The 21,143-nt window shown below is 37.4% G+C and overlaps 1 long non-coding RNA gene across 1 annotated transcript in view; it reads left to right on the top strand.

The window, feature by feature from the left end:
- The window catches only part of LOC112915043 (uncharacterized), a 163,292-nt gene that overhangs the window by 130,194 nt on the left and 11,955 nt on the right, over positions 1–21,143 (top strand). The window lies entirely within an intron of this gene.

Genomic DNA, 21,143 nt, shown 5'->3' with positions numbered 1-21,143 from the left:
AGAGAGAGAGAGAGAGAGAGAGGCAGAGACACAGGCAGAGGGAGAGAAGCAGGCTCCATGCAGGGAGCCCGATGTGGGATTCGATCCCGGGTCTCCAGGATCACACCCTGGGCTGAAGGCAGGCACTAAACTGCTGAGCCACCCAGGGATCCCCAGTTTTTATATTTTTTTAGAAGCTGAAATAAATTTTTAAAAAGAATATTTTGTGATATGTGAAAATTATATTGAATTTCGATGCCCATACATGCAGTTTTATTTGAATGAAGCCATGCTCATTTGTTTGCATATTGCCTGTGGCTGCTCAATACATATTTATTAAATGAACAAATGAATAAATGTAAGTAGGGTCAAGGCCATGGAAGGTGAGAATGGATGTGGATTGTGCTGAGCACTAAACTGACATTTAATACCCACATCACAAACTTGTGCCACTTTTCTTTATGATTTTAACTGAATTTTAAAAATGTAATAAAACAAGGAATTATTTGCACTCAAATGTCAGAAAATATAAGAGATATTTGACTTAATGGGAAAGGCTACATTGCATATTAAGTTCTTATAAGCTCCAGTAACTAACTCTGAACTTTTATTACCTGGAGGACCATTTCCTGACTCTTATGGGAGCCATTCTGGGCAGTATATTCACACTTGCTGATGCCTTTGTGTGCTCTTGGGCTAACTTTTCATTTCATGTTTTCTTTCAGCTGACTTATTTGCCTTCTGCACATGAGGATGCATTTAATTTGCCTGAAAAGCTAGAACAGATACCACAATGTAAGCAATGTAAAACTATCCCTACACTTAAAAGAAACACACACACACATACACGCAAAGCCCACAAAATATGTAGGGAAGATTTTTTCTCAGTTGTTAATACAATGAAGACCTCAGCTTTAACCTAGGAAATGCCTGTTGTTGAGAGTTAGACCAGGTTGGTTATTTTCATTGAAATGCTGAAATGGGATCCCCAGAAATCTATTCCCATGAAGGATATGTGAAGCCTCTGGGAATTAATTCATTCTGAGCAAAAAGAGAATTAGGAAAACAAGTGTAAGGTAGTGGCAGGGCTTTGGCAGAGAGGAGAGATGACTCTGAAAACAGCAGGGTATTGGCCCTGTCTGCCAGACTAGGCCCAAGAACTCATGTCTAGTCCCTAGATATGAATATTAAGCCCAAAAGGATAGTTTCTTAGAATACTGGTATGACATTGAGATAGAAGCAGCACAGGGTTAGGTTAGGTTAGGTTCTCTTAAAAAATGCATGAAAAAAAAGTGGATGTAGAGAAGGAGAAAGACCTCTCTCACTTGGCAGCCTTTAGTCTAGAATGGATTGGTGCTTCAATGCCAGTGACAAGGGCACAGGCAGTGGCCCTGGACACTTACAGAGGCATCTGCAGAGGAATTCTATGGAAATAAAGTTGTATCTAGTATGAGAATCAGCACAAAGTCAGCACTGTGGAAACACAGAAGAGGGCCATCAAAATTTGGAAAGTCAAAGGTTTCTTACAGGATGGACTTGCCAATTTGAGATTAAATGAAGGTGTGAGAAGGTGAAGGGAACATCTACTACAAAGGCTTGGCTGTGATGAAGGTCATGGCCCATTTAGGGAGCTGCAACTCATTTAATTCTGACTGAAAATCTTTGAAGTGGGTACAATTACCATCTTATGTACAAATGGGAAACTTAGACATAGAGAAGTATCTTGTCTTAAATTGCACAGTTAAAAACTGGCAGATCTAGGATCTAAACTTAAGCAATATGCTTCTCAGATCTGTCATCCCAACCTCCACTTTTTAGTCCAGGGCCTCAATCATAGTAATTGTACTGAACAGAGGTAGTTTTGTTCACTTGTTCTGTTGAATCTTAAATTTCAACTAAGCAAAGGGATTTTCCCCAAAATCCCCCTTTAAAAGAAAAGGCATGTTTAAAAGACACCAAATGTTATTAGGAATTTGGTCAAAAGGGGATCCCTGGGTGGCGCAGCGGTTTGGCGCCTGCCTTTGGCCCAGGGCGCGATCCTGGAGACCCGGGATCGAATCCCACGTCGGGCTCCCGGTGCATGGAGCCTGCTTCTCCCTCTGCCTGTGACTCTGCCTCTCTCTCTTTCTCTCTGTGACTATCATAAATAAATAAAATTAAAAAAAAAAAAAAAGGAATTTGGTCAAAAGCTGATGCACACCATATATGTATAGAATCAGTCTTATTCTACATCGTATACATTTACTACTTCAATTATAATTTTTAAAAGCCACTACTGCTACCTCCCTTGAGGTAAAAAAGCTAAATATCAGAGAGGTGAACTATTTTTCCACTGGTCCCTCAATGACAAAGCTCAGACTAAATTCAGGATACCCAATATCCTTGTTTGCTCACTTTTTCCACTCTGTTTACTCAAGAGAAAGAAACGTTAATGTGATTATTGAAAAAGAATCCATTAATTAATTAATAGAAGTAGTTTTTGTCACTCTGTGCAGGTGCCATGCTAGGTTGTGGCAATGTAAAATGAATGAGTCACAGTCATGGTCCTCAAAGACAGACCTGTGGAAGGAGACAGACATGAGCACAAATAATCTCCACAGTCCATGAGCAGCCTACTCTCAAACATGATCACTCGTACTAGGGAAAAAGTAAACTCATATCTAAGGGAGAGATTCAGGGTAGTTTCCTAAAAGAGGTAACATTTGATTTGCATCTTGAAACACTATTCATTTCATTAGAGAGTAGAATTCTAGGCAACAGAAATAATATAGATCATTGATTGTTCATTTAAAAACTACTGTGGGCCAGGCCATATGCTGCATACTGGATTAGAGGAGTGGACAAGATAATAAAGTTTCTGCCTGTGTGCATCTTTTATTTTAGTAGGAAATTTGAAGGGTTGGCTACAGGTGATTTGTCTTTTAAAAGTAGAATGAGAATGTTCAGTAAGAAGATTTAGCTTGGAGATAGAAGAGGCAAACAGCGGTATTTTTGAGGAAGTGATGCTGAAGTTAAAGCTTAGAAGATGATAGAATTATCTACTCTGAGAGGAAAACAGAGAATGGGGGTACCTGGGTGGCTCACTTGGTTAAGCGTCTGCCTTCTGCTCAGGTCATGATCTCAGGGTCTTGGTGATGTAGGAACAAGTTAGGGGCAGATGGGGCTAGGCAGGTAAAAGATAAGGGGAAGGCCCCAGAGTCCAGCTCCTATCCATCCCAAGGAAACAGAGATAAGACCTTAAAAAACAGGGATCCCTGGGTGGCGCAGCGGTTTGGCGCCTGCCTTTGGCCCAGGGCGTGATCCTGGAGACCCAGGATCGAATCCCACATCGGGCTCCCAGTGCATGGAGCCTGCTTCTCCCTCTGCCTGTGTCTCTGCCTCTCTCTCTCTCTCTCTGTGTGACTATCATAAATAAATAAAAAGTAATAATAAAAAAAAAAAGTAAAAAAAAAAGACCTTAAAAAACAGAAAAAATAAGCCTGGCTCCCCAGCTCCAAAATGTTAGGAGTATCCCCTTAATGGCTACTAAGTAATCACAAAAATACCAGGTGTAGAAAATTGCTAGGGAGGAGATATTGACCGGAGAGAGGGGAACACCTTGTTTGTGCTCATAATATTTACAAAAAAAAAAAAAATCTTTTTTGTTACAAGTCCACCCTTTGTTCTAAATATAGATATGATATTTACAAATCCACCCTCATATTGACAAGAAATTTACCAAGTTTCCTGGTCAGTTTCCTTTAAAGGACAGACCATAAAAGCCCTCAGTGGCAACCCTTCCATATCCCTTTCACTTTTGAGAGCTTTCTCTGTATCTCTACTTAATAAATTTCTATCACTTTGCTCATTCTCTGTTGTCTGCGAGATTCTTCCACTTCTGAGATAAGAACCAAGCTCTCCTGTACCACTGGGATCAAGCCTGCCTTGGGCTCCGAGCTCAGCAGGGAGTCTGCTTCTCTCTCTCTCCTTCTGGCTCTTCTCCCTCTTGTGATCTCTCCCTGTCTCAAATAAATAAATATAATCTTCAAAAAAAGTGGGGGAGGGGAGAACATTAAGAAGTAATGACCTTATCATGTCCAGTGGCCCTGAGGCAATGATCAGCTATGCATGAAGATGAGGATAGTTTGGACATAAACAATAGGGACAGAAGTAGCCTAGGAGGGCTCTACAAAGGTAGGCAGGGCAGGTCAAGGAATAGTGGGCAACAACAATGAAGCCATTGAAGGATTCAGAAAGAGATGAGTGAAATGATCAAATTTGTACTCTTAAGGCTTATTTCAACTTTTTGGGCAAAATGAAAAGATGTGAAAGACACCGGATGCTCAGGAATTGAAGATAATTTTGTAAGGCTGGAGTTTAGGGCCTGAGGTGGGGAGTCACAGGAAATTCAGGCTGGAGTCAAAGACTGCCTCAGGGGATAAGACTTGTGTTTTAACCAGCAAGGAATCAAGATATTTTGATAGTTCATATTTGGAATAAAAGTTTCAGACCGTAAGAATTACACCAAGAAGATTCATGTGCATTCAGGATACTGCAATTACTAACATAGATAATGGATCGACAGATTTTAAAAGTATTTTATAAAAAGGTGTAAAGAGGGATCCCTGGGTGGCTCAGCGGTTTGGCGCCTGCCTTTGGCCCAGGGTGCGATCCTGGAGTCCCAGGATCGAGTCCCGCGTCAGGCTCCTCCATGGAGCCTGCTTCTCCCTCTGCCTGTGTCTCTGCCTCTCTCTCTCTCTGTGTCTATCATAAATCAATCAATCAATCAATCTTAAAAAAAAAACACAATTCATTTAAAAAAATAAAAAGGTGTAAAGAAATTAAAAAAAAAAAAAAAAAAAAACCAGAAACCTTGGCATTTCAATTAACCAGAGCTCCCTAGTTATGCTTTCAAGTTACTTGAAGGTTGTTGAAAGCCTCAGATGTAAAAAAAAGAAGCAAACTCAGACATGGCAGAGAAAGGCAACTAAGACCTTGCCATATAATACCTACTGGGATGGACTGGTAAACCTATATGAGCTCCCCACAGAAATGCCTGGGCATATACCAGAATAGTGCCTGCCTATGTGATGCAACCGAATGCTGCCTCTACTTGCTACAATTCTACTTTATGCCTCTGGGTGGTAATTACAGATTGTTTGATCTTAGTTGGTAAAATACTATTCAATTTACCCTGAAGACATCAGAGATGTATGTACTACAGTAAAAATATTTTCCCATGCCACTATTTGAATTTCAAGGATAGATTTCTACTCATTTAATTTCTAGCTACTTGCACAGGCTTTTTTACATAAAAACTGAGTGCAAATTAAAAATAGAACGTTACTCATGTTTCTGAAGGTAAAGATGGATGGATGTCCGGTAAATTACACCTACTCTTAGGAAGTTGCTATTGGTGAGGTTTAAGAAGGTTAACTTCTTGATCAGCCTATACTGGCTGGCTCCCATGACACAGTGTATATTCTGATGCTTAGATTAAACAGCTGTGGCAAGACACCTGCATTCAGAATTTGAGAGATAACTTTGAAAATTCAGTGAAATCTCATTGTAATAATTTTCTCAATCATATGTCTCATACATATCGTGGTCCAAATTTTACTCTTCAATTCATTGTAACCACTCATCTTTCTCTATAAAACTAGAAGCAATCCCTTTTCACACTTCCTTTGTCATTATAAAGAAGTGCCATTTTCTGTTTAGCAACTCATGAAGCTGCTATAGGTAACTGCACTTGTGGTGGTGGCAGACTCAGGACAGAGTCAAAGATCTTGCAATTGGTCAATGATTAAATAATTAAACTTCATTGATTTATTCACAAGGAATAGGAAAGGAAATCACACCCTGAACTCAGCATCATTGTCACCTTGGAAATGTGAATCAGTCTGTATCCTTGTTAATCTGATGAAATACATAGCTTTAAATTTGGAAGCTGCGTATTTTGTTTACTCATTAAACCATACTATGTGGCATTAAATAGAAGGCTAAATAAATATGATTTTTAAGTTTACATGAAACTATTATATATCCATTAAAAAATGTCTTTGAAACAAGGGCTCACATTTTATGTCAGCTGTCTTCAAAACACCAGATCCTCTCCATATTATGATAGTATGATTTAAGCTTGGTACGGGATACAATTGACATAGTTTGTAGTAAAATTTGAAGTAATATTCTGAAAGTGCATTCATAATAGTGTTAGGATTTGAATTTATTCATCAAAATAAAGCATTAAAATGCTTTTGTTTTGTTTCTAAGAAATATAGAATTGGACTAAGTCAAGAGAAGTATGGCAGCCCCACTTTCAAATGGCACATAACCTTGAGGAGAATAGATAAATGTATAAATTAAATAATAGAGTGCTTAGGGTAGCCCGGGTGGCTCAGTGGTTTAGCTCCGCCTTTGGCCCGGGGCGTGGTCCTGGGGTCCTGGAATCGAGTCCTGCATTGGGCTCCCTACATAGGGCCTGCTTCTCCCTCTGCCTGTGTCTCTGCCTCTCTCTCTCTGTCTCTGTCTCTCTGTGTGTCTCTCATGAATAAATAAAATCTATAGGGGGGATCCCTGGGTGGCGCAGCAGTTTAGCGCCTGCTTTGGCCCAGGTTGCGATCCTGGAGACCCGGGATCCAGTCCCACGTCGGGCTCCCAGTGCATGGAGCCTGCTTCTCCCTCTGCCTGTGTCTCTGCCTCTCTCTCTCTCTCTGTGACTATCATAAATAAATTAAAAAAATTATAAAATAAAATAAAAATAAAATCTATAAATAAATAAATAAATAAATAAATAAATAAATAAATAAATAAATAAATACCTTTGGAACCTAAAGGATCACAGAAAAATGAATGCCATGATGCAAATATATGATTAAATAAGAACCAAATTAGCAATTAAGACATTAAATGCTCTGAGATCATATGCTACAGAGTGTGGTTTGTTGGTGTCAAGATTTCATAGAGAAGTTAGAAATTAAGGGGCACTAAAGCACTAGTAGAAAATAGGCAAATGGAAAAGCTAGGGGAAAGATTTTAGGAATGGAAAGGTGGAACATAGGGGGGTAGGTTAACAGACACCAGGGCAAAAAGGAGAAGGGCATCTAGATTAATATCAGGCAGTAACTAAATTAGTGGGGATGCAATATGCGGGATTCACATATTTATGAAAGGGAATAGCACAAAGTAGGCTGAAATGTTAGGTAGATGGAAGTGTGGGACTTTTTTAGTAAAATTCTCCTTGAAATTTTCCATTTCTCCCGACCTTTGATGGTGTCTGGACTTCTGGGATATCGTGCTGGATGTTGTGAATTCCTGTTCAATTCATCTTCTCATATTCAGAATCAAAATGTGGAGCCTGGCAAAAACTGGCATTTCTAAAAGAAGAATGCAGATGACTGCAAAACCAGTTTCTGGACTGTGCATCTTAGTTTGTCTTTTATCTTAACTGTCTTTGGGCATTTACACTTTGAAATTCTGCCACTGCTCCCACTAATCTCCCAAAGTGAAATTATTCCCTGTTCTACATGCCCATCCTCCTTATATCTGTCAGAGGTACTGCAAGGTAGTTTCATTGTCAGGGCTGCCTAGGCTAAGAGCTGTTCTACAATATATATAAGATGACACTATGATTTATCGTCCAAGTGAAAGAAGTGCTATCAATAACTATAGCACATGTGTGCCAGATGTATATTAGATGGTCCTGGGGAAACCAGGAAACCAGGATTAACAATCACCCTATTTAATCTTTCTGTCATTAAGTTCTGTCAATTCCTTTTTTTTTTTAATAATTTTTTTTTAAATTTATGATAGTCACACAGAGAGAGAGAGAGAGAGGCAGAGACATAGGCAGAGGGAGAAGCGGGCTCCACGCACCGGGAGCCCGACGTGGGATTCGATTCTGGGTCTCCAGGATCGCACCCTGGGCCAAAGGCAGGTGCTAAACTGCTGCACCACTCAGGGATCCCAGTTCTGTCAATTCCTATTTTAACTCTTAAAATTTCTGCCTTCTTTTTCATTGCTTCTGTCCCCAGCCATACCCTGTGTTCTGTAGCACCCTCCTTGCTTTCTTACCAGTCTCAACCCTTCTTCCTTGTGCATATACCTAAAAATCTACATCTGGTGCCACTCCCCTCCTCAAGAATCTATAGCTAATCTCCAGAGTTTTTCCCTGCCAAAACTAAGCTCCTCTTCCTGGCTTTATAGGAGCATCTTTATCTGCATCTACCTACCTGCTATTATCGTCTACTACTCCTAGCCACAGCACTGAATTCCCCAAAAGTATATTTTATTTTATTTTATTTTACTTTTTAATTTACTTTTTACTTTATTTTATTTGGGTTTTTTGCAAATGAAACTTGAACAGCCTAGAATGTCTACATCTACGAAGTTTTGCTTCTAATCAAGCAAAAATTGAATAAATCTTGCTTCTTTTCTTAGAGCCTTCTCTGATATTAAACTTTCCTCCAAACTTAATAACCTTGGATCTAGTCCTTGATAAACCACTAAGCCTTTGTGTTCACACTTTCTTTTGCTACCACTATTACAGGTTTGTGTTCTTAAACAAATTTTGGTAGCTAGATTGTTAATTCCTTGAGGATAAAGAATGGAGTATCATATGCCATTGACATAAAGTGTGTTTTCAAATATTTGAGGAGTGATGTATCTTTTCCATTAAAATCACTTTCTATTCCCCTCCTGACTGATCTCTCTTTGGCCACTTCTATAAATAAAACAAGATTTTTAAAAAGTCTCTTTTTCATTTCATAATTACCTACTTGATAAAATCTAAGGCAATGGTATCCTCTTCTTACTGAATGAAATAAATTCCAATATGTGGCAGTATTAGTATTCTATGCCCAATTAACCAAATAATTATTGGAAAGACAAATAGTTTGCTTTCTTATGCATATATAAAAATTTCCTGACTGGGATTATTCTTGGTAAATTTTAAATCTGGCATTGTTCCTTGTCCTTTTATACTTTTCTATTTTCAGTGTGAATGCCTTATGTAAACCTAAAGCTAGTAGCTGGGAATCTGCTGAGTCTTCCATTTGGCTCAATTGGCCTGACTGTGTACTTCCAACCTCTTTGGGCCAGTCACAGTGGTTCTTGAATCAGTGTCTATGATACATGGAATCAGTGGCTCAGAAAACCTACACCTCAGAAAAATGGGAGTCACCATTCTAGATTATTTTCAGGCCATCACCAACATGGTTCCTACCCAGAGTTGCAAAGGTACAGGGAAGAACATCTTGCTTCATTTCTTCTCTCAACATCTAGAATCTGTCTCTTTGAGTCCTATTCAGGAAGAGAGGAAGAAACCTTAATATCCTACTTCTTTTTCTTTTTCCTGTTTTCTCTCAGACATGAAAAAAGGGTAAGGTCTTTTTGGTAGCTAACCTCCTTCTTCCTGATTTTAACAGCGGACAGGTTACCCTAAGAGCTAGAGCCTCTAGGTTTGGGCCTGGGGTATGTTAAAAGAAAGAGTATGTCCTCCCTATATGTAAAGCCAGCCTTTTGTTGTCATAATCTTACAAAGAGGCTAAATCTTAGCCCTTCCTACTCTAAGCTAGACGTTGCAGAGCAAATTAAGACCCATTACTTTAATATTTGAAAAGCAAATAGCTAGATTATATTCATGAATTAAAGAGAGCACCTTTTTTTTTATTATTGATAGAAAAAGTTCCTTGCAAAATGTACTCCTTTATGAAGGCACCAGTTTTCATACTTAAACACTAACAGTACATAGCTTTAAAATTATTTCTTAATAATTCTACAGTAATATGTAATATGTGGTTATAACATTGCAAAACTTGAGTTTCAGTGTTCAATGCAGTTACCACAAATATCTTAAAATAAGTTAAAAATACCAGCTTCCTATATAGCATCATTTTGAGCAAATAATTACTGTTACTGTTTTTTTACTGAAGTATAATTGACATACAATATCTTATTAGTTATTGTTGCTATTAATTACTTATCTATTACACCCTAAAATTATTCACTCAGAAAGATGACATTAATAATATACTGCTGGAATTTTAAGAGATGAAAGTAGCCTGCTAACTCTTTGGTTCCTTCTCTTTTCAATTCAGTGCTCATTCATTTAGCATTTATTAAAGACCTATTTTGAACCAAGCCCTTCCCAGGGTGAAGCGGTAGAGGTGAAAGATAATAAAAGTGGGTCCTCTACCAGAGGAGCTCACATACTTATTGTGTGCCAGACATTTTTATCATATTCCTCTTTACTTCAATTTAATTTCATAATATAGTAGCTTCCCAAACATATGGCAGGTATGTCTCTGAAAGAGAATAGCAAAGTCTAACACCTATGCATAACAACATGGATGAATCTGAAAATGTGAACACAAGTAGCAGTCAGCAAAAGGAAGCATAGTTGGGATGCCTGGATGGCTCAGCAATTAAGTGTCTGCCTTTGGCTCAGGGTCTGATCCCGGGGACCCAGGATTGAGTCCTGCATAGGGCTCCCTGCATGGGGTCTGCTTCTCCCTCTGCCTGTGTCTCTGCCTCTCTCTCTCTCTCTCTCTCTCTGGTCTCTCATGAATAAGTAAATAAAATCTTAAAAAAAAAAAAAAGGAGTTTTTGGGATGCTAATAACATTCTTTTTCTCAAAAAGTGTGCTGGTTAAATGGATATTTTCACTTTGGGAACATGATCAGTCTGTATAGTTAATGACTTGGGTACTTTTCTATATGAGTCAAATTTAATACAAAGTGTAAAGAAAAAGAAAGAATAGCAGAGTCTAATAGAAGTCACTATTTTACCAAAGAAATTAATACTCCACTCTTCATTCATAAGTTCATTTGTTCATTTAAACTTTAGTATATTCCCTCATCCCACAAACGTTTATTAAGTAGTTACTATGAATCAACTGCTGTAGTCAGCCTCTGGACATAAAGTGACAGATCTTGGCCTTCAGAGTGATCTCAGTGTACTGACTTAGTATACAGAGTAGTGCTATAATAGAGTACTTTGAATATGAAACCGGGAGGGAGGGATTGCTTTGGTGGATTGGGAACCCTTCACAGAGGAATGGATAACTTGAATTGATGTTAAAGAATAGAAATTCATAAAATAGTTAAGTTGGGAATGCAATCTTGTTCCAGTAAACTGTATATACTGAAGCATGGAAACTGAGAAAATATGATTTCTTTAAGCCTGCAGAGTATGCCAAAGAGCCTCTTGAAGTTCTTTTGGGCATAAAAAAATGTGCCCAATTAAAATATGACATTTCCTAGCCTTCCTTGCAAATAACAGTGAAGAATAGGGATGTAGCCCAGGCCTGGCTAATGAGTTAAAAGTGGCTGTTGTGGAGGAAAGCTTCCAGGTAAAATTCTTAAAAGGAGAGCAGGCTCCGCTGGGACGGGTCTTTGCCCTTTTCCCTTCCTGTTCTTCCTGCCTGGAATACGAAATAATCCTCAGAGAAGAACAATACCCTGTGCCACAAGGAAACAAGCAAGTGCTAAGGATGACTACGCAGAATGATGCAAGGAGCCTGCAACCCTGAGGCGGGACAGAAATACTCTGTTGATCCTCTGCTGGCTATCACAGACTTCTTACCAGAGGGTGGGTAAAACTCCTAAATTAGTTAGGCAACTGTTTTTTAAATTTGTATTATTTGGGCAAACTGGTGGAGTGAACCTGAACAGACTAGAGGAAACCAGCCACCCATAATGTGCCTCACACAATTACAGGTTTCAAACAGTGTCTGTTAGAGGTATTTAAATTTTAGTATTTTTGAGAATCACCACTGTGTCTCTCATGAATAAATGAATAAAATCTTTTAAAAAAGAGAGAGAGAGAGAATCACTAAAAGTGCCTGTTAAACATGCGTGTTTCTGAGCCACAGCCACATAGATTCTGGATCTGATTCCAGTCATCTAGGTGACACATAGGAATTTCAACTTGACTTTCTGATGCAAGTTCTAAGACCATATTTATTATTTTTTAACTAACATACACTGTATTATTCGTTCCAGAGGCAGAATTTAGTAATTCATCAGTTGCATATAACGCCCAGTGCTCATTCTATCAAGTGCCTTCCTTAATGCCCATCACCCCACCTGCCCATCCGCCCACCCGCCACCCCTTCAACAATCCTCAGTCTGTTCCCTATGATTAAGAGTCTTCTATGGTTTATCTCCCTCTCTGTTGTCATCTTATTTTAAAACAAAACCCACCAAATAACAAAAACGTAAAAACTGTCAGATTTATGGATGTTGAAGCAATTGATGCATTTGCTGTGCTAAATGAAACAGGTGTTTTGTTTCTTCCTTTTTCTCTTCTATTTTCCTAACACACATGGGAAGACACAATTGCTGTACACAGTTTACAAAATCCAAATCTATGATATCTATGTTCAGTCATAAGGCTGATGAAGAAAATATTTTGTGTTTAACTTAACATCCATTGAATAGTGCTTACTATATACTACAGGCACTGTTCTCAGAACTTAACAAGTATTAATTCATTTGGCTTTTATAAGAACTCTGGGAACTACTATGATTTCAACTCACAGATGTGGAATTGGAGGTAGAGAGATATTAAATTACTGGGCCACACAACTATTTATGCTGCATCTCTAATCTTTGGTCTTCATAGATTTATTTATACTTCCAATTACTTATCAGTAAGCACAAAAAATCCCATGATTTATTCAACTATGATAAGAATAAAGACATTAGCACCATATGGCTGTTCTGAGACATAAGCATCTGAAGAAATGAAGATCTTGTAATAAAAGCATCTAGCATGAATTCAAATGTCATGGGCTGTGATGTTAGTTTTGACAAGCAAGTAAGCTAGCCTAGCTAATTCCCAAACATCTGTTTCTTAATTTCTTAATTTCTGGGTTTTATGAATTTGAAAATACTCAAGGGTCTGGAGCTGTAACACAGTATAAATATTGTGGGCCTACTGTAGCATTTCCCCAAATATTTTTTTTTCCTTAAACAGATGTTCCACAAGATGTCAAATTTTAAAAAGGCATCCCATTTAAATAAATTCGGGAAATATTAGGTTAGCAAAGGTTTTATACTGCAGGATTTATCAGAACCTTAATATGATAAAGCCCATTGTAAACCTCCAAGAGAGAAATGTATGTAATATTTCCCAAAAGTTTGACCTTGGAATCCTCTTTTCTGAGTTCACAGCGGTAGTGTTTTTCCAAAGAATATGATTCTAAAAATGATAGCTCACCGTGTATTCAAATTTAAAATTTTATTTTGTACAACTTGAAGCAATATTTTTGGCAGAACTATTCATAAAAGATTTTCTGCAAGCTGGGGGTACTCATTGGTATGTGCAGTCATGTAGATGATAAAACAGAGGAGGAATAAAGATGACTGAAACATTGCTAAATGTAACTCTATCTCCTTTGCATATGCAAAAAGCACTGTTTTAGGAATAATTTCTAAATATTTATATTAGTTTCTAAATTCCTTTTAATTTATTTCAATGTTGTGCCCAAGATTGCGAATCCGAGAAACCACCAAGGAGCCGACACCGATGCAAACACACGAGGGTTTATTTACAAGTTCGAGCCTGGGTCCAAGTGTACCCGACACAGCGGAGCAGGGACTTGGACCCCGAGGCTAAGAGGCGTAGAGGCTTTATAGGGGCCAGTGGGATTGTAACATACGCAGAAAGTTGCACAGTCATGTCGGTCCACACGCAGGTGGCCATTGAATTACATCTTACCCTATAGTATCCATTTGAGCGGGCCTATTGTTTTGGTCAGAATTGGCCCGCAGTTTTGGGGGGCACAAGGTGGGGTTACATGGTTATGAGCCGATTTCCGATTAGGGTGTGCCCAGCGGCCTGACTAGGGTGGGGCAGCGCCTTAAGCAATAAGCAGGTCATGTGGGGGTGATACAGGAGGTGGCGGGTGCAGCCCAAAATGTTGTTAGTTCTGCTCTGCTTGTCCAGGGGCAGGGGATTTTTGTTAATAAATTTCCTGGGTCCCACATTCAACACTTTGTTCTAAATTTTTTCTATTCTTGCCTTTGAGGAGTTCTGCTATTTTCCCCTTGAGCTCTTGTGCAAGATGCAGTGTTTTGTGTATTTCCCTGTTTCTTTTTCTTTCTCTAATCATAAAGCTGTAACTACAAAATGTAAAAATGAAAGATTCATCTCCTTCATCCACCCAGTAGACATCCTTTTTCATCATCTGCAGTAAGTGGGAGAAGCAATTTTAATGTATGCAGGATAAAAATCAAATTATCTTTTTCTTAATGAGCTAAATAAGCTGAGAAATGTTATGGAGAAACTGTGTGGTAAATAGTAAATAAATATGCCTGAACTTCTCTACTAAGGAAAATGCTCTCATTAATGTTGGTGCTTTACTGTTTTGATTTCATCAAACATGAAACAAAATTTTAATAAGTTGATTACGTGAACTGAAGTCTCTGAAAGGACTGTTGGATTTCAGAAGAGATGCAATAAAGCAGTCATTTCAGATATTTTTCAATTAAATACTTCAGCAGATTAAAAAAACTTGTCATTTAAGGTGATGAAGGACCAAGTAAGCCAACTGATTCATTTGGTCTGGGTCATGTGTGGACTTGTTTATTATCAAAACACTGACTTCTCCCACAGTCTGATTAAAAATACTTCTCAACTGAATTCAGGTTTTCTCTTCTCTGGAGAAGATGTATTTCTTAGAAGTGAATTTTTTGGTGTATCATTGTCATATTGCTTAGTCTGCCCTGTGTGTGACTGTGTATGTCTCTCTCTCTTTTCCTTTTTTCCCCATTATTAGAAGTCAGGCCATTTTTTAATATGTCAGATTTGTGTTTATTATTTTGTTCTTTAAGAATAAGGAGATGGCTACATATTAATATTAATATTAATTGCTACTGTTATTCACTAATTCCCAAATATATAAAGAGGATACGGGGATCCCTGGGTGGCTCAGCGGTTTGGCACCTGCCTTTGGCCCAGGGCGCGATCCTGGAGTCCTGGGATCGAGTCCTGCCTCGGGCTCCCGGCATGGAGCCTGCTTCTCCCTCTGCCTGTGTCTCTGCCTCTCTCTCTCTCTATCTGTGTCTAAAATAAATAAATAAATCTTAAAAAAAAAAAAAAAAAAAAAGAGGATACAAAGGTTGAATTAAAAGCACTCCAATTTGCCCAAAGAAATGTCCTATCATTTGGATAAAGAGTAACAGAATAATAAATACTATCAATGAAATTATAAGATCTCCACAAAGGACAGTGCTCGCTTCCACACTCCAACAAAAATTCCCAGTCCTCTGATTTTTTGTGATGGAATAAAAATTAGTGAAATATGAATACTAGAATATTCTCCAAGTATCATATTCTATTTCTGCCTCATATCTCTGTACAAATATTGCCAACTTGTGATTTCCTAAGAAAAAAAGTATAATCTCATGCAATTAATCAATCAGCCTATCAACATCTTTTCAGTGTCCTATTGGAAATGTGTCTGAGACCAGCTAAGTAACTCAGAGCACAATGTTAAAAGATCAAAGTTTCATAATCCCAATCGATAAAATAACAATATATGAAATATCTACTATGTACTTGTTACTGGACATAATTAGTGATGACTGAGGCTAGTTTTTCATCGAGGCTAATTAGTTACCATTTTGCTTGACTTTAGTTTGGATTGCTAACTGCAGCCAACTGGCTCATAAATGTAAACCTCTAGAAATACAAGGCAAATCATTGTTTTTACCTGGATTATTTTTTTTTAATTTTAGATTCATAATCTGTGCTTTAGTTTTAAATCTTTATGGCTAATTATTATTACATATAGTTACCCATGTCTAGAGCTATGCCTTTCAATACACTAGATACTAGCCATATGTAGTTATTGCATACTCAAAATGTGGTCAAATCCAAAGTAAGATGTGCTGTAAGTGCAAAATATACACTAGATTTAGAAGACTTAATACAAAAAAAGATGTAAAATATCTCACTAATTATATTTGTGAATATAATTCACAAATAAATAATTCACAAATATTGACACAATATTTTGGATATACTGGGTCATAAATAAAATAATTTAAAGCACATATGTAGTTTGCTGATATTATAGCGCTATAATCCATTTAACTTCCCTAGTTTGAACTATATATTTTATCAGCTCTGTTCTAGAGCAGTGGTTTGTTTATAAAGTATTTGAAATAATAATAATACTATTAATTAAAATTTTTTAGAGGCTAAAATATGTTGTATGATAGATAACTTTAAAGAGACAATAAAAGTTGAGAATTTTAAGTTTAGATTAGAAGGATTTAATTTCCCCAAATAGCCAGGGGAATATTAAAAAAGAAAACCATAGCTGGGGGCATCACAATGTCAGATTTCAGGTTGTACTACAAAGCAAAGCTGTGATCATCAAGACAGTGTGGTACTGGCACAAAAACAGACACATAGATCAATGGAACAGAATAGAGAATCCAGAAATGGGCCCTCAACTCTATGGTCAACTAATGTTCGACAAAGCAGGAAAGACTATCCACTGGAAAAAAGACAGTCTCTTCAATAAATGGTGCTGGGAAAATTGGACAGCCACATGCAGAAGAATGAAATTAGACCATTCTCTTACACCAAACACAAAGATACACTCAAAATGGATGAAAGATCTAAATGTGAGACAAGAATCCATCAAAATCCTAGAGGAGAACACAGGCAACACCCTTTTTGAACTTGGCCACAGCAACTTCTTGCAAATACATCTATGAAGGCAAAGGAAACAAAAGTGAAAATGAACTATTGGGACTTACTCAAGATAAAAAGCTTCTGCACAGCAAAAGAAACAGTCAACAAAACTAAAAGACAACCTACAGAATGGGAGAGGCTATTTGCAAATGACCTATCAGATAAAGGGCTAGTATCTAAAATCTATAAAGAACTTATTAAACTCAATAGCAAAGAAACAAACAATCCAATCATGACATTGGCAGAAGACATAAACAGAAATTTCACCAAAGAAAACATAAACATGGCCAACAAGCACATGAGAAAATGCTCTGCATCACTTGCCATCAGGGAAATACAAATCAAAACCACAATGAGATAGCACCTCACACCAGTGAGAATGGGGAAAATTAACAAGACAGGAAAGAACAAATGTTGGAGAGGATGTGGAGAAAGGGGAACCCTCTTACACTGTTGGTGGGAATGTGAACTGGTACAGCCACTCTGGAAAACTGTGTGGAGGTTCCTCAAAGAGTTAAAAATAGATCTGCCCTACGGCTCAGCAGTTGCACTGCTGGGGATTTACCCCAAAGATACAGATGCAGTGAAATGCCAGGACACCTGCACCCCAATGTTTATAGCAGCAATGTCCACAATAGCCAAACTGTGGAAGGAGGAAAGATGAATGGATAAAGAAGATGTCTATGTATACAATGACATATGGAATATTCTTCAGCCATTAGAAATGACAAATACCCACCATTTGCTTCGATGTGGATGGAACTAGAGGGTATTATGCTGAGTGAAATAAGTCAATTGGAGAAGAACAAACATTATATGGTCCCATTCACTTGGGGAATATAAAAAATAGTGAAAGGGAATAAAGGGGAAAGGAGAGAAAATGAGTGAAAATGTAAGTGAAGATGACAGAACATGAGAGACTCCTAACTCTGGGAAACCAACAAGGAGTAGTGGAAAGGGAGGTGGGCGGGGGGTTGGGGTGGCTGGGTGACGGGCACTGAGGGGGGCACTTGACGGCATGAGCACTGGGTGATATGCTATATGTCAGCAAATTGAATTCCAATTAAAAAAATAATAAAAATTTAATAAGAAGGCTTTAATTTTCAATAAATTCTCCCATTTACCTTTGGATTGATGCATACAGAAAAATATTTTTTGCTCAATCATAATCTCTCCTTGTATAAAAATAAGTTTGAAGGGCAGCCCCGATGGCCCAGCGGTTTAGCGCCACCTGCAGCCCGGGGTGTGATCCTGGAGACTCGGGATCAAGTCCCACGTCAGGTTCCTTGCATGGAGCCTGCTTCTCCTTCTGCCTGTGTCTCTGCCTCTCTCTCTCTCTCTGTGTCTGTCATGAATAAGTAAATAAAATCTTCTTATAAAAAGTTTGAAAATTTCCCCTAATTATAATAGATAAGTAGCAAAGTACACTTTTTCTATTCTTGTTTACATATCCAAATCTCTCAAATTATCTGTTGATATAAGGAAATCTTTAAAGAGAAACATCAACCAATTACAGAACTATTTTGAAAGAAATCAAAGAATTATATGTACCAATGGCAAGGGAGGCTTTCATTTGCTACATGATGTGTTTACTATAATTTAATTTTAAATAATAAGCAAACATTCTATACTTAGAAACAAATACTTTTTGAAAGTAGCGAATTAAGAGATACCTGATATAAAATTCAGTTAATGTAACAGTTTCTAAAAACCCAAATATACATAATGATGATGTTTTACTGACAGAAATGGAAAGGTGATGATAAGGTACAGAATATAAAACAGTATTATAATATTATCCCATTTATTAATGTGTTCAGAATAAGAGAAGCATGAAGTTGTATCAATATGACAATTGTTCTCTCTGGGTATTAGAGTTATAGTTCAAGCAATTTTGTTGGTTTTATTTTGTTTGAGATATTTATTTTTTTGTTTATCTGTATTTTCTAATTTTTAAACAGTAGATATATGCATTATATATATATAATATATATATAATTAATATATATATAATATGGAAATATATAATAAGGAAATATATAATAAGGAAGGAATATATATATATATATATATATACAATGCATAGGTTTTTAAATTAACTTGAATTGTAATAGGTATTATAAGAAGAGTAGGCATTGGGCAGCCCAGGTGGCTCATTGGTTTAGCGCCGCCTTCAGCCCAGGGCGTGATCCTGGAGTCCATGGATGGAGTCCCATGTTGGGCTCTCTGCATGGAGCCTGCTTCTCCCTCTGTGTGTCTCTCATGAATAAATAAACAAAATCAAAGAAAGAAAGAAAAGGAAAAGAAAAGAAAGAAAAGAAAAGAAAACAAAAGAAAAAAAGAAAAGAAAAGAAAGAAGGAAGGAAGGAAGGAAGAAGAAAGAAAGAAAGAAAGAAAGAAAGAAAGAGTAGGCATGCAGGTGGGCAACAACAGGAGAGCCAAGCAGCAGTGAAAGGAGAGTGGGTAAGAAAATGTTGTCATGACAGGCAATGTGCTTCGGACATCTGGAGCCAGATAGTCCTGTGTTCAGATACAAGCTCTAAACTCTGATGGTGGATAAGGTTCTTATCATCTCCAAGGCTGTCTGATTATAAAACCTACTTTGAAGGCATGCTGTGAAAATTACATGACATGGTGGTAAAAATGAGTAGATGATGCTCTTCATAAAGTTGATGGCCAACAAATGTTGAGTAGACTGATATAACCCCTCCTGTGATAGGTATTTTATTCTTCATCAACACTACTGCTTTCTTGCACTCAGTGTGAAGCTGCTACCACTAATGGCCTGGGGGAAGGAGAAATGAAAAATCAAGATTTGGTGCTAAGGAATACACTCTTCTCCCTGAGATGTCCAACCAAATCTAAAACTCCACCTAAGAGTCTGAGAATAATCCTACATGTCACTGTTTACAAGAACCATTTCTCCATTTGTTTTAGAAAACAATTCATCTAATTAATGAATAAATGTTGGTTTTATATAAGCTACTGCTACAGCGGATCAGAATTGAACTAACTCAATGGGCATATTGATATACTAGATCTAAAGGGCAACAGGCAGAAAGCAAAAATCGAAGGCGTTCAAAATATACCTTGGATATTTCTGAAATAAAATTTAGGAAAAAGTAGGCCAGATGCCCCTGAAGTCCTTTTCAAATCTAAACATTTATGATTCTATGCTTTTTACTTTGGTATATGATTAAGATTTTTATACTTATAATCACCAGTTTTATTAATTATACATATATATAAGATTTTATTGTCATGATTACTTTTTGGTGTTTTCTTCTCTTTCACAGTGTGGTGTGCCTTTGTGAACTTTCTTTTTACGTGCTTCACAGCACTCCCATCTGACTGGTGGACTTTTTACTAGATTAATATCCTTAGTCTGATGATAGTCAAATTTTGCTGGTCTTCAAGCCATATTTCCTCTTTAAAGTATCTTTTCATATCCCTCGATGTGGACTGAACTGCTGGATTCTAAGCAGGCAATCTCATTTCCTTTATTTCTAAGTGCTGAAGGGACTGAGCCTGCAATACCAAAAACTGATAAATTATTGATGAACAAATTATGAGCAGACATTTACTTATGGTCTTGTTGATTTTCAAGTTCAGATTCAGAGATTATCTATTTTTAATTTAAAATGTTCAAATTTATAAACTAGGTAATGATTTCTTTCCTTAGATATGAGCATTATGTTGGCAACAGAAATGAATATATTTAATTTGATAAACTTGTTCACGTTTGATATTTGGAGACTTAAACTTTATTTTAGCAGTATCACTATTAGAGGTAAGGAAGAAAGGAGTTTAATTTAGTAGCCAAATGCCAAAACATTATGTCAAATTCAAATTAGCAATAGAAGATTTTCTTCTGTTCAACAGCTGGTAGAGCCTCACCCTGAAGTCTTGGCAGATTTTTATGCCAAGTCTACAATTAAGAAGGAAGAACTAATAAATACAGTCCCAGATCACACACATGTACACATATACAGCCCCCTATACTTCCTCTGTCTTCTAAGTGATTCACTTTTTCCAAAGGAAAAAATAAAACATGAATATAAATGATAAAGAAAAAAAAAAAAAAAGAATGTTTTCCTCAAAGGTACTGAGATCTGATAACACATTTAAGTACTCACAAAAGGACATCATTTTAAATGCATCTAAGTTAGTGAGTGCTAGAATGGCACAGCCAAAGAGATAGCCCTCTAACTTGATTTAAGGAAGGAATTACCATACCTTTTCTCTCTTACCCACTCCAGCTGTATGGGCACTCCGAAGTCCCTGGCCCATATCATCATTGGGACACAAAAGCCTCCTTTCACTTTATATTACTCTATCTTCCCTCATGTCCCCTTAACCGCAGTACTTTTCCCTCCATTCTTACTGGCTTCTACTCTATAGGGTCTAATATATGGCCTTGGAGATAAATGAACTATTGAAAAACACAAAAGTTGTAAAAGTTTTTGTTACAG

This window comes from Vulpes vulpes, chromosome 10 (genome assembly GCF_048418805.1).
Source record: "Vulpes vulpes isolate BD-2025 chromosome 10, VulVul3, whole genome shotgun sequence".
In the NCBI taxonomy this organism is placed as follows: Eukaryota; Metazoa; Chordata; class Mammalia; order Carnivora; family Canidae; genus Vulpes; species Vulpes vulpes.
Note: the sequence above shows the minus strand (reverse complement) of the source record. Positions and strands in the feature narration are given on the sequence as shown.